This window comes from Brachyhypopomus gauderio, chromosome 20 (genome assembly GCF_052324685.1).
Source record: "Brachyhypopomus gauderio isolate BG-103 chromosome 20, BGAUD_0.2, whole genome shotgun sequence".
Taxonomy (NCBI): Eukaryota; Metazoa; Chordata; class Actinopteri; order Gymnotiformes; family Hypopomidae; genus Brachyhypopomus; species Brachyhypopomus gauderio.
Genome location: NC_135230.1, coordinates 12,287,737 through 12,303,296, shown reverse-complemented (window position 1 = coordinate 12,303,296; position 15,560 = coordinate 12,287,737). Strand labels below are relative to the sequence as shown.

Below are 15,560 nucleotides of genomic sequence, written 5' to 3'. Positions count from 1 at the left end.
TTAATGGTCCACAGACAGTTCGGCAGTCTTTCATTGTCTCTTTCTGTGTAGATATCGTCTCCTTCTGTGTCCTTCGCCAATATCTCAGTGTTTCTCTGCTGATAAAATACATGTAAAAGATATGTTAATAAAAAATGAATTATGTAAATCCCACAGACTAGTCCCACTTTGATTGGATACTGTGGGGGGAAGCGTTAAAATAGCAGTGTGATTTTTATTCCCGTCACGGTTCGAAAGAGCTCCTCTGCTTACCATTTGTTATCGGCTGGAGCTGTCAGCGAAGCCCCCTATATTTAGTCACACCAGAGCCAGGGGGAAAAGGTGTTCTGGAAAAAAGGGTGCACTGCAAGGGAGAGAGAGAGAGAGAGAGGGTGAGAACGAGCTGACTTCAAGATGAAGCCCTCGTTAACCGTGTACATCCTCTGATTGGCTGACAGCCCTCAACGATGCAGGAGATGAAAGCTTCTTCCCAAAGGCCAGTCGCTCCAGCGCCCCCCCGCTGCTTATGCTCATAGCGAAGGGCGAACGTAGCTGTTGAGTTGCTAAACCGAATTGGTGAAGGAATAATTCAAAGGTCTTCAAATCTTCCCAACCAAACGGATGGATGTTACAATGCTGCTTTGCGCGCGCGCGTGTGTGTGTGTGTATGATAAACTAGCGACATTAGCAAAATGACAAGCTGAAGTGCTAAAAGGCCATTTTTCATCACTCGGCTATCTGCTGGGATTTCTCACTTCGGTTTACTGTAAAATCTGTTGGCACTAGGTTGGAGCAGGTGAGTGAGTGTCTGGGAGAGGCACAGCTGTGTGTGATCAGGGTTTGGGGCTGCAGGAACCTGGTCTGACCTGCTGGAGATCAGCCGTGCTGCAGGCAGACACGGCCACTCTGGGCCCGCGACTACTCAGGCCTGCGGTGCAGCGGAAGCAGAGTGTCCTAGTGAGGGAGGGAGAGGGCGGTGTCCTAGTGAGGCAGGGGGCGGAGTCCTAGTGAGGGAGGGGGTGGAGTCCTAGTGAGGGAGAGAGGGGGTGGTGTCCTAGTGAGGGAGGGAGGGGGCGGTGTTCTCGTGAGGGAGGGAGGGGGCGGTGTCCTAGTGAGGGAGGGAGGGGGTGGTGTCCTAGTGAGGGAGGGAGGGGGCGGTGTTCTAGTGAGGGAGGGAGGGGGCGGAGTCCTAGTGAGGGAGCGGGGCGAGCTGCTATCCTTCTTCGGCCCTGTTCTCGGAGAGAGAAACCTTCTTTCCACTTTGAAGGTTAATGTTTAGCACTGCCGAAGAATGTTGGTGACAGAATGTTTGTGTGTGTGTGTGTGTGTATGTGAGGACAGCAGTCTGCTGCCTGCTTGGCCTGGGTCCAGAGGCACCAGTGAGAAGTACATAAGGCCTCAGCTGTTTCTAAACCCACAGCGTTTTAATTAATTTATCCCCTTACCATGCACTTACTTCTTAGTGTGTGAGAAATCACATCTAGACACTAGACACACATTTATAGACGCTAACACAGTTATAGGCGAGTAGAGCTAGTGGAAAATGTGCTGGATTCCTGCACAGAATTTTAATTATTAAATTGGCTAACATGCATTCGTGACTTCACGTAGATTTAGATAAATTAAAGCTGGTTGTGGCAATATACAAGATGTAATAGGGCATCAGTGTTTGTGTATGGTGCTCTGTGTGTGTGTGTGTGTGTGTGTGGGTGTGTGTGTGGGTGTGTGTGTGTGTGTGTGTGTGTGATGCTTTAGTAACGACTGCACCATCTGTGGTGGAGCATCAAATGTGGCCTGCTGTTGAGGTGTAGCAGGGTATGGTTAGGACGAGCTGAACTGAAACCTGTCATGGGCACATGTCCCTCTTTCTCTCTCTCTCTCTCTCTCTCTCTCTCTCTCTCTCTCTCTCAGTCTCTCTCGCTTGTTACGCACAGATGTGAGCAGACTACTGATGGGTCTTGCATAGAGCAGCGTGTGTCTGTCTGAGTAGTTAACCCTTTCTTCACCCTTCATGGTAAATTCTCACCCAGCGGGACGATGAGGAGCCACAGCTCGATCTCCAGCGTGGTAGCCCACTACCTCCAGCGTGTATCTCCAGCGTGGTAGCCCATTACCTCCAGCATGTATCTCCAGCGTGGTAGCCCACTACCTCCAGCGTGTATCTCCAGCGTGGTAGCCCACTACCTCCAGCGTGTATCTCCAGCGTGGTAGCCCACTACCTCCAGCGTGTATCTCCAGCGTGTATCTCCAGAGTGGTAGCCCACTACCTCCAGCGTGTATCTCCAGCGTGTATCTCCAGCATGGTAGCCCACTACCTCCAGCGTGTATCTCTAGTGTGTATCTCCAGCGTGTATCTCCAGCGTGGTAGCCCACTACCTCCAGCGTGTATCTCCAGCGTGTATCTCCAGAGTGTATCTCCAGCGTGTATCTCCAGCATGGTAGCCCACTGCCTCCAGCGTGTATCTCCAGCGTGTATCTCCAGCGTGGTAGCCCACTACCTCCAGCGTGTATCTCCAGTGTGTATCTCCAGCGTGTATCTCCAGCGTGGTAGCCCACTACCTCCAGCGTGTATCTCCAGCGTGGTAGCCCACTACCTCCAGCGTGTATCTCCAGCGTGGTAGCCCACTATCTCCAGCGTGTATCTCCAGCGTGGTAGCCCACTACCTCCAGCGTGTATCTCCAGCGTGGTAGCCCACTATCTCCAGCATGTATCTCCAGCGTGGTAGCCCACTACCTCCAGCGTGTATCTCCAGCGTGGTAGCCCACTACCTCCAGCGTGTATCTCCAGCGTGGTAGCCCACTACCTCCAGCGTGTATCTTCAGCGTGTATCTCCAGCGTGTATCTCCAGCGTGGTAGCCCACTACCTCCAGCGTGTATCTCCAGCGTGGTAGCCCACTACCTCCAGCGTGTATCTCCAGCGTGGTAGCCCACTACCTCCAGCGTGTATCTCCAGCGTGGTAGCCCACTACCTCCAGCGTGTATCTCCAGCGTGTATCTCCAGCGTGTAGCTCCAGTGTGGTAGCCCACTACCTCCAGCGTGTATCTCCAGCGTGTATCTCCAGCGTGTAGCTCCAGCGTGGTAGCCCACTACCTCCAGCTGGGGCATCTGTGGTGCGCTGTTCGCCCGTCCTGGGTTCTTCTTTGAGTCACACTGCATCGTCTTCCTCTTCGTCACGAAGCCTCCGTTATGGAGGATTCAGAAATTTGGCAGGGTGGCTTGGGACTTGCGCCAGTGAGACCGTAGGAACGGGGGGCAGACTTCTCAGAACTCTCCAGCTGAAGGAAATGACGTCACACGCAACAAAACAGTATTCAAACCCTGCAGCTCTGGTGGTTATGGTTTGGGATGCAGACCTCCACCGAGCTGCTACAAACCTTGTCAATAAAATTTAAATTACATTTTTTTGAACCAGTAGATGAGACAAATAAAGGGAACAAAATATGCGAAAGGTCAATAAAAATATAATCATGATTTTATTTGTGTTAGCTTTTCTTTTTAAAAGCAGATTTGACATGTTCTCTTTACTCCTCGTACTGGTACCGAACGGTAGCTTGAGGAGGTGAGATGGTGGTGTGGAGAAGGGGACAGGACGCGGCCCCGAGCTGTGTGTCCCGAGGGTCCTGCTGGTGGAGTGGGACCAGGCCAGGTCGGGCTCGGGAGATCTCCGTCCTGTCAGATGGAGAGAGGCAGAGGAACAGGAGGGACACGGATGGGCCCATAGGATCGTTTGGTGGACAGTGAAGCGTTTGGCATCTGCAGCCTCTGTCCTTTCTCGTGTCTTGTTTTTTCAGTTTAGTGTCACGTTCTCTGTGGACATGGAGTGTGAAGTCTGGATGTGTGAGGTAGCTGTGTGTATATCTGGTGTGTGTGTGTGTGTGTGTGTGTGTGTGTGTGTGTTTGAGGTGTGTAGGTTAGCAGGGGAGCAGAACGGTGGTCTCATGGTTGCCGTAATGACCATGCTGAGAAAAGAGAGGCGAAGAGAGAGAGAGGAACAGAAGCAGGAGAGGTGTGGTTGTAGCCAGCAGCGGAGGGTTTTCATCTTAACGGAAAGAAACGTAGGAGAGAGATGAAGGGAATGGTGAAGGTGGTGGAGGAAAGAGCGCTGAGCCAGAAGAGGAAGCACGGGGGAGATGTCGGAAAGGGAGGAGGGGCGAAGAGGAGGTGTGGAGGAGAGGGAGGTGAGGAGCAGAGAGATGTGAGGATGGGAGAGGAGAAAAGTGGAGAGGAGGTGAGGAGCGTTTTCCTCCTGGATCAGAAGGCATTGCGCCGTTTGTCTTTTGGTTTCACACCACGCGCAGCGAACACGCGACAGGTGGCGAACCCACCAAACGTGCACGTCCTTTATGTCCCTGCACGCCGGCCAGGGCGGATCTGCCCGCACCGCCCACAACAACAGAGAGAAGCCCTCATTAACATGACAAATCCAGCGTCCGTTCCTGCCCGCGCTCTCCGCACGTTCAGCGTCGGCCCCTCCCACGAGCCCGGTAATGAAGCATCACTGTGCTGAATGCTGCACGTCCTGACGCGGCGCTGGCCCGGCCTGGTACCGCAGCACCCGCAAACGCGCCCCGCAACCCGAGGAGCCGGGAAACCAAAAAAACAAAAGTGCTTTTTTTTGTTCTTTACTTTTTTTGTATTTTTGCTATTTTAATTGACTGCTAGTGTATGAACTTGTGGTGTCACTGAGTTTTTATCTGTTTAGGGTACAGGCCAGTTGCCTGAGTATGTGTCATTGCAGAAGTGCTTGTATGGCATTGGTAAAGATAACCACACCCATTTATTCAATGATTAGAAGGCTATGACACCTACACTGACCCACATTCAGTCTGATGTAGACACTACACTTACTCACATTCAGTCTGATGTAGACACTATACTGACCCACATTCAGTCTGATGTAGACACTACACTTACTCACATTCAGTCTGATGTAGACACTACACTTACTTACATTCAGTCTGATTTAGACACTACACTGACCCACATTCAGTCTGATGTAGACACTACACTTACCCACATTCAGTCTGATAGACACTACACTTACTCACATTCAGTCTGATGTTGACACTACACTGACTCACATTCAGTCTGATGTAGACACTGCACTGACCCACATTCAGTCTGATGTAGACACTACACTTACTCACATTCAGTCTGATGTAGACACTACACTTACTCACATTCAGTCTGATTTAGACACTACACTGACCCACATTCAGTCTGATGTAGACACTACACTTACCCACATTCAGTCTGATGTAGACACTACACTTACTCACATTGAGTCTGATTTAGACACTACACTGACCCACATTCAGTTAGCAAGCGAGCTTAATTTGATGCTACATGGTTCATTCAATTTCTTTATTTAAAATATATATATATATTAATTAAGCAAACAAACAAATCTAATTCTGTATATTGTGCATATCTGCAAATTTACTGTGTTTGGAAATTTCACGTAGTAGTAGGAAATTTCAAGAGTCGTTTAAAAATAAAAAGGGTGGATGGCTTCAGAATGGCCCCTGTTGTCATAACGTTTTTACAAACTACATGCGAGAGTGCTTGCCCGTATATAATTCCTACACTTTTAAAATTCCCATTCTTTTGAATGGAATTTCCCTTCTGTCCGACATTGTTAGTTCGTCTTTATATCCGATGTTTCTGAGAGCTTTCCGCCCAAATAAAGGAAGTTTACTAGTATACTGTGTACAAAGTTGTCAGGTAAGACCACAGGCGTATTTGGTGATTTATTTATAACACAAACACTTTGTCACTGGCTGGAAACTTCACAAACACTACGCACGAAACACGGTGTGACCTTTGGACCTTTGGCCTTCCTGTCACAGCAGATGCCCTGTAGAATTTGATGGAGCTTTTTTTTCATTTTATGAAATCTGGAAATGCTTCTTGAAGGCAGCATGTTGCTCTAGTGTGCACAGGGGTGAAGTGCACAGGGGTCTGCCTCAGTTTGGCGGGGTGCGGAGAGTATGTGCTGTCAGTGGTCCTTGGTGTAACCCACAATTGTCCTCGGTAACACCCACAATTGCACAGTGTATTAAACCATTCAGTTACGAGCAAGCTGAGGGATAAAAACAAAACAAAACCAAACATATAAGTGGAGTGGAATAATGAAGCCGAACAGGACTGCCGACGCCACAGTAAACATACAACAGCGAGAGTCGGACTCCTGCCACCGGTGATTTCAGGGTTGGCCAAGCGCACTAGCCTGCCGGCAGCGCCAGTCACTGCTCATTTGCATGGGTCACGCCCACGAGAGCCGGATTGGCCCGCGGCAGGGGACAAGAGGTGTGGAGAGTACCTGAGGATTTCACCCACTGATTAACCACCGCAGGTTAGCGTGAGGGGCCACCACTGTCACACACACACACACACACACACACACACACACACACACACACACACACACACACACACACACACACACACACACACACACACACACACACAAGGCTGCTTACAAGGACACTGTCCCACTGTAACCAGTGATATGATGGGTGGCCATGTGCCAGTTTGATTTATTTCTCCACTGCCTGGTTCCTGTAGAGCATGTGGAGGATCCTGGACTCACAGCTGAGAGACTGAAGCTCCCATCCTGTTACCTGTCTACAGCTCCTGTCCTGTTACCTGTCTACAACTCCTGTCCTGTTACCTGTCTACAGCTCCTGTCATGTTACCTGTCTACATCTCCTGTCCTGTTAACTGTCTACAGCTCCTGTCCTGTTACCTGTCTACAGCTTCTGTCCTGTTACCTGTCTACAGCTCCTGTCCTGTTACCTGTCTACAGCTCCTGTCCTGATACCTGTCTACAGCTCCTGTCCTGATACCTGTCTACAGCTCCTGTCCTGTTACTTGTCTACAGCTCCTGTCCTGTTACCTGTCTGCTGCTCCCGTCCTGTTACCTGTCTGCTGCTCCCGTCCTGTTACCTGTCTACAGCTCCTGTCCTGTTACCTGTATGCTGCTCCCGTCCTGTTACCTGTCTGCTGCTCCTGTCCTGTTACCTGTCTTCAGCTCCTGTCCTGTTAACTGTCTACAGCTCCTGTCCTGTTACCTGTCTGCTGCTCTCGTCCGGTTACCTGTCTGCTGCTCCTGTCCTGTTACCTGTCTACAGCTCCTGTCCTGTTACCTGTCTATAGCTCCTGTCTTGTTACCTGTCTGCTGCTCCCGTCCTCTTACCTGTCTGCTGCTCCTGTCCTGTTACCTGTCTGCTGCTCCCATCCTGTTACCTGTCTGCTGCTCCTGTCCTGTTACCTGTCTACAGCTCCGGTCCTGTTACCTGTCTGCTGCTCCTGTCCTGTTACCTGTCTGCTTCTCCTGTCCTGTTACCTGTCTGCTTCTCCTGTCCTGTTACCTGTCTGCTGCTCCTGTCCTGTTACCTGTCTGCTTCTCCTGTCCTGTTACCTGTCTGCTGCTCCTGTCCTGTAACCTGTCTGCAGCTCGGAACGGGAAAAAAAGAGTTTGGGGGGAGGGGGTGGGGAGAGGGGCCTTTTACATTATACACATACAAACAAGCAGGAAGCAGATACTTGAGTGAGCATTACTGGGACAAATGTGTCAGCTTGTCATGTAGGGCGAGCAACGGTCTTTGTTACTATGACGGCGGGTGTCACATGACACACACTCTTGCAGCTGCAGCCTGTGGCCCCGTGCCCAGCAAGGCAATGTCACGTTTCGTGCTTGACAGCTCCTCACCGCCAAACATTGCGGTGCCGTAAGCAAATGCACCATTAATATTCACCGTCTGACAACGGCCTCAAAGAAGACGCATGGAAACATCTGGATGTGGAACGGGAGTTCTCAGATTGTACTGAGGGGGGAAAGATGAAAATGTTAAAGCCTCGGCATCGGTGTCTTTCTCATTGTAACGGCGAGTCCTGCACCTTTGCAACCAGACCTTGGCTGCAGAAAAAGGTGAAGATTGGAGCTTGACCTTCTCATATGAAGCTGTTGACATTTTGCATTGTCCTTCCTTCTCTCACGCTGTGTCGCCGTCTGCCTGCGGGAATGTTAAGGCCAACCATTTCTGAACCAACCTGGAAACCACAAAGGCGTTGTTGAAATGAGCAGGTGCACATTTTAGCGCGATGCTAATTGTGAGTAACCATGAAATTACAATGACACTTGTCTTTCTATTTCATACATTCTGCACTGCAGTTCGGGGCCAGATGCTAGGACCAATCATTTCAAAACAAAACTGAACAAACCTAGAAGAAGAAACTCTTAAAAATAGATCCCCTATTCAAGTTCTAACTGTGACCAATTAGCACTAGCTATTATTATCATTTGATCATAAATTAATTTGGTACAGGATGAAAACCAACATAGGAGAAACTAAAGAAAGTAAAAAAGTAGTATTACTGAAGGGTTAGGACTTAAGGACTTAAACAGTTCAAATTTTTCCTTCACCTGCCCAAAGTATCAAATAATCTTAATTCCAAATTATGCCACTTTGATAACTTCCAGAACTGTAATGTAGCCCTATGTCCTTCTGTTAAATTTTTTTCCCCAACATTTCATTTTTTTTAGGAAGAAGAAAGGTAAGATTGCATACGGTTATTAATCCTGAAAGCCGAATGTCGAGCAGAGTTTCAAATACAGACAACAAAGCCTCTGTGAAAGGAGGTTACTTAAGCACCCTTACAGAGATATGTCTCGTACTCAGAGTTTTGCTATGTGGAAACACACACACACGCACACACATGCACACACACACACACACACATGTACACACACACACACACACTCTATTTCACAGGACTTTTACATGGTTTGATGGCATGTATGGGTTACATATCAAAAGCAGCTCTGAACTTCACTCAGTATAAACATATACAGTATGTCCCCAAAGCTCCATCAAGGTACTTTTTTGAGGGCCTTTTCACAAACAGAACTTCAAACAACGTACTCCTGTTGCAACTATAGCACATGCTTCTTGTGTTTAAAAGCACAGCAAAGTTCATAGGTATTTATTTCAGATCCTGAGCCCCGATGGGCAGTTTTCCCTGTTGTTGCTGTACCAGCTCTCACATGTGCAAAGATAAACCCTTTGGTTCAATGTCAAGCTCACCTGCTGAGCTATTAGTTATCTCTGGTATATTGTCTAGCTAAACGAATAGATTGAACTGAAACTGAACCCTTTGCTGGCAGAAACCGAGGGGCCACAGATGGCTGAATGCTGAATGCATGCATGTGTGTGTGTGTATATATGTATATGTGTATATGTGGGTATATGTATATATGTGTGTGATTGTGTGCATGTATATACATACACACAATGTATAAAGTCGAGCACCTTGCCGTACAGTCTGCCTTTACTGCCTTTATAAGTGTTTCTGAACGAAGGAGCTGACTGAATCCACGCGTGCCACTGTAATAGGATGATGGCGCCCCTGCCACAAGTTGGTTTGTGTCATTTCTTCCCTTCTAGATACTCGGCGATCGCCTGTCAGTGTTATTGAAACGTAGAAGGAACTGCTGCATTTAAAGCCCACAGAACGAGGGGGGGGGGTGTGGAGCTCTGAGGCGTGTAGAGCGTAAAAGTCGCCAACGCTCTGCTGACTGCAGACCTTCTCTGGCATTAACGCCAGCACAAAGACTGTGGGAGCTTCGTGGTGTGGGTCTCCATGGCTGAACGTCTGCACGCCCTCCTTACATCAGCAAGCACATGGGCGAGCGATGGGTGGAGGTGTGTGGAGCACGCTGCCGCTGGACTCTGGAGCTGTGGGAATGTGTTGTGTGGAGGGGAGCATGCGAGAACACACTGCCGCCTGCCAGCCTGACTGTATAGTGCCAAACGTTTAGTGGAGGAGGGATACTGTTGTGGGCTTGTTTTTCAGGGCTTGGCCAATGCCCCTTATGTCCAGTGAATGGAAAAGCTAAATGATTCATGATTCCAGGACATTTTGGACTATTGTTTGCTTCCTTTTCTGATCCAGAATGCACCAATGCACAAATCAAATTCCATAAAGGCATGTTGGACGTGTTCAGTGTGGAAGAACTTGACTGGCCTGCAGAAGGTCCTGGGCTCATCCTTATTGAACACCTTTTGGATAAGCTAGAATGGAGACTGTGAGCCAGGCCCTCTCATCCAACATTATTGTCTGACCTCCCTGATACTTTTCTGGATGAATGTGCAAACATTGCTACACTCACACTCCATAATGTTTGTTGAAAGCCTTCCCAGAAGAGTGGAAGCTCTTACACCTGCAAAAAGGGGCACCACCTCTATATTGATGCCCATAGATTTAGAATGGGACACACTGTATATATAAAAGATTTCAGTGAACTGCCGTGTACTTTAACAAGACACTTAGAGATTACAAAATGAAGTGAAGAACAGTTTCCAGAGAAACAGGATGTTTCGAACAGAGCTGTGCCCTTCATCAGCTGTGCAAGAACATTAGTAGGAGCAGGAACCATATTGTGGTGTGGTGTGGAAGGGAGAAACCGTAGACAGGCCCATGTCACCTGACAGCAGGCTTTATTCTCGCCTCAACAGTGAATTGCATTGGGAAGGGCGCAATTAACCCTGTAAATCCTGTAAAGCTGCTTTGTGACAACATGTGTTGTGAAAAGCGCTATATAAATAAATTTGAATTTGAATTTGAATTACACTACGCATGTAACACGAGGGCATAGCATCAACACGACGACATTACACACACATGGTAGGGAGACTCATAAATGCACACATACATGAAATGATAAGGGGCGACTTAGACTAACAACATACATGTTCAAGAATAACATAAACACCATTATTATGAAACATAAGCATAACCAACGTTACAATATATTCATACATCGAACCGGTCAATTTTCACACTCAGACCTGATGATATTAATAAATTGATCTTAAACTATACATCAAATATATTTGGGGACATTTGTACCAAATGCTCAGCAAGCCATAGGCAAGATTTACATTCTGCTTTAATGGAAATACTTTAATTAATATGATTGGGAAATGATGGTGGTGAGTAGCGTTAATACATATACACAATAGTTAAAACATCAATGTTCATTGTAAAATATGGAAAGTCCATTAAGTAGCACTGTGGTATTTATAGTGAGTGCTATAGTGATGTTCTAAAGCTTGTCACATGGCTTTAAAGTGCTTGAATATTCAGACCAGTTAAAGTTTTCAGGGTCAAAACATGTCAAAACCTATTCTTTAATCAGAGAAGATAACACATGCTAGTGCCTTTGTATGACATCACTGTGTTTAACTGAATAATTATATTTTTGGCCCTTGGTAATTGACATTTTGTTCTCATCCTCCTCCCTGCCATTTCAAATTATGCTATTTTGATAGGTGGCCTTGATTAACATTCAACAGTATACTGTTTTAAATGCTGTTAACATTCATATAAAAGAAAGTTAATAGCTTGACACTAATTATTGGATGATCCCTGCTGAAGATGATTTTAATTATATGGGCTTGAATCCGATTAGAACCACCCATGTGACTCTGCGCTCTGGAAAGTTAACACATCGGCACCATGTACTCCATCTTCTAAAGGATTTCTTTCCAACTCTCATTTCTGAGACTCTGTATGATTTTCTATATGGCACAAGCTGATGATGACTTTCTTTTGTAAGTTAGTATGAATGTACTGTATGTAAATTTTAATTTTGCACTTTTGGTAGACTGGTATTACAGCCTTTAGATAAACCAGATTACAGTATTCCACACATGATGTATACACAAATGTGTACAATTTCTTGGTGTCTTAATTGTGTAGAGAACATCAGAATGCAGTTTCACAGACAGTATATGGTTATTAAAAATAAGGTCACCCTCAAAAATAATGTTTCAGATGTACTTTGTAGTCTTAACAGTGGCTTAATATGATCCAGTTTGCCATCTTTGTAATGGCTGTTCCCAATAACAAGGAATTCAGATTTATGTGTTCTGCTGTAGAACATTCTAACCCACCCAAGTCCTGATGTCCTTTTAGCCAGTGCACAAGCAAACAGATACACTCATGGGGGTCAGGGGTCCCAAAGTCGAGCTGAGTGGGGCTCCATGGGAAAGCACACGCTGTTTGGAATAAGGTGGCACACAGTCCTCAGCCACTTATGTAGGACTGAAGTTTGTTTAATTTGAAACCAGAGAGACCAACCAAATTCTTTTTAGTCGTTTCTATTGATCAGCTTAGATAATTTAGTACATTTACTGTACTGTGATGAACCTGACATGCAGGTGGAAAAGTTTTTAAAATGCTGCATTTAAGGTGATCATGACATTGAACAGCATTTCTCAATGACCTTACCAAGAAAAGAAATGTTTGAAATGGGCCTAAAAGTTATTCAGGACAGAGAGGTCTGATTACTTTTATTCAGTCCAAGAATCACAGGTCACAGTTGTATTAAGGCACTGGGGATAAATTCCTTGTTAAAGTGATGGATTAGCAATACTAACACTGTCATCTGATTAGTAATACTAACTGTCATCTGAGAGTAGGCCATAAACAAGGCACAAGGGACCAGCTGCTAGAGTTCAATAGCCAAACTGTGAAAGAGTGTTTCATGGTTGAATAAAAAAAAACACACACATATTTGTAGAGCTACCAGTAACATGACCTGGGAAATTTATGAGCCGTGTGTATTAATTCTCTCATGGAGATGGTTTTTTATTGTAGAAATCAGCCAATTCATTACATTGAACAGTTGTGGACTCAACCGGGGCATTTCTACCACCAAGCCACAGTACAGATCCAAGCATCATCTAGACTAGATTATTTAATTATGTTTCATGCTTGTCTTGATGAATATTATACATATACATATGTATGTATGCTCATACCATAGTTGACTTTGTTTCTGTTGACTGCAGTTGTAAATGGCACTACACCCAGATTAGGGTATATTTCATCACTTTATCTGTGATGTTTTACCCTCTAATCTTTGCTGTTTTTTGCGTTTTTGAAATAACAACAATGCCTGCAATGATTTTCAGCATATGATTATCTGACCTGAAACGCTTGCTCTTGACTGAGGGCACGTCTAAGGCATGCAGCGTTGATGAGGCTTTAAAGCCCACTCAAACACTACAAAGCTGTTAAAAGAAAAGGACTATGCTTTGAATCTCCTTTTTTATATAAAGGAGAGTTTTCAGGGGTTTTAAAGGCTTAGACAATCACCACACTGGAGTGTGTTTAAACCCAGTGTGAAAGGCCAAAGATATAAGTGAAGGTTGAGCTATGGCTGATTGTAAACAATGGGAAGCATAAATTTTATAATGTCTAGTCTGAATATCAGAACTTGCACAGTTAATTCTATGAAAGACAATTGTTGTTTTCAGGGGGGAGAAGATATTTCAGGTTGTGCTCCAGAAATCTCTCTCTGACAGGGACATTTTAGGTCAAGGATGCTCAGGTTCTTCCAGGGCAAACAGCGTGCATGGAGATTTGCTGCATGTTTCTCACTGAAACAGGTGTCTGCCAGAGGGGATGTAGATGAAGTAGATAAAGACCCACTCCAACATGTCCCACCCCCACTCCTACACGCCACACCCCCATTTCATCATGTCCCACCCCCACTCCTACACACCACACCCCCATTTCATCATGTTCCACCCCCACTCCTACACGCCACACCCCCATTTCATCATGTCCCACCCCCACTCCTACACACCACACCCCCATTTCATCATGTTCCACCCCCACTCCTACACGCCACACCCCCATTTCATCATGTCCCACCCCCACTCCTACACGCCACACCCCCATTTCATCATGTCCCACCCTCACTCCTACACGCCACACCCCCATTTCATCATGTTCCACCCCCACTCCTACACGCCACACCCCCATTTCATCTTGTCCCACCCCCACTCCTACACGCCACACCCCCATTTCATCATGTCCCACCCCCACTCCTACACGCCACACCCCCATTTCATCATGTCCCACCCCCACTCCTACACGCCACACCCCCATTTCATCATGTCCCACCCCCACTCCTACACGCCACACCCCCATTTCATCATGTCCCACCCCCACTCCTACACGCCACACCCCCATTTCATCATGTCCCACCCCCACTCCTACACGACACACCCCATTTCATCATGTCCCACCCTCACTCCGACACGCCACACCCCCATTTCATCATGTCCCACCCCCACTCCTACACGCCACACCCCCATTTCATCATGTCCCACCCCCACTCCTACACGCCACACCCCCATTTCATCATGTCCCACCCCCACTCCTACACGCCACACCCCCATTTCATCATGTCCCACCCTCACTCCTACACGCCACACCCCCATTTCATCATGTCCCACCCTCACTCCTACACGCAACACCCCATTTCAACATGTCCCACCCCCACTCCTACACGCCACACCCCCATTGAATCATGTCCCACCCCCACTCCTACACGCCACACCCCCATTTCATCATGTCCCACCCCCACTCCTACACGCCACACCCCATTTCAACATGTCCCACCCTCACTCCTACACGCCACACCCCCATTTCAACATGTCCCACCCCCACTCCTACATGCCACACCCCCATTTCATCATGTCCCACCCTCACTCCTACACGCCACACCCCATTTCATCATGTCCCACCCCCACTCCTACATGCCACACCCCATTTCATCATGTCCCACCCCCACTCCTACACGCCACACCCCATTTCAACATGTCCCACCCTCACTCCTACACGCCACACCCCCATTTCAACATGTCCCACCCCCACTCCTACACGCCACACCCCCATTCCAACATGTGCCACCCCTACTCCTACACGACACACCCCATTTCATCATGTCCCACCCCCACTCCTACACGCCACACCCCCATTCCAACATGTCCCACCCTCACTCCTACATGCCACACCCCATTTCAACATGTCCCACCCCTACTCCTACATGCCACACCCCATTTCAATATGTCCCACCCCCACTCCTACATGCCACACACCCATTCCAACATGTCCCACCCCCACTCCTACATGCCACACACCCATTCCAACATGTCCCACCCTCACTCCTACATGCCACACCCCATTTCAACATGTCCCACCCTCACTCCTACACGCCACACCCCCATTTCATCATGTCCCACCCCCACTCCTACACGCCACACCCCCATTTCATCATGTCCCACCCTCACTCCTACACGCCACACCCCCATTTCATCATGTCCCACCCCCACTCCTACACGCCACACCCCCATTTCATCATGTCCCACCCCCACTCCTACACGCCACACCCCCATTTCATCATGTCCCACCCCCACTCCTACACGCCACACCCCCATTTCATCATGTCCCACCCCCACTCCTACACGCCACACCCCCATTTCATCATGTCCCACCCCCACTCCTACACGACACACCCCATTTCATCATGTCCCACCCTCACTCCGACACGCCACACCCCCATTTCATCATGTCCCACCCCCACTCCTACACGCCACACCCCCATTTCATCATGTCCCACCCCCACTCCTACACGCCACACCCCCATTTCATCATGTCCCACCCTCACTCCTACACGCCACACCCCCATTTCATCATGTCCCACCCTCACTCCTACAC

At 47.8% G+C, this 15,560-nt stretch overlaps 1 protein-coding gene across 1 annotated transcript in view; it reads left to right on the top strand.

Annotated features, from left to right (window-relative positions):
• The window catches only part of nlgn4xa (neuroligin 4 X-linked a), a 70,839-nt gene that overhangs the window by 22,389 nt on the left and 32,890 nt on the right, over positions 1-15,560 (top strand).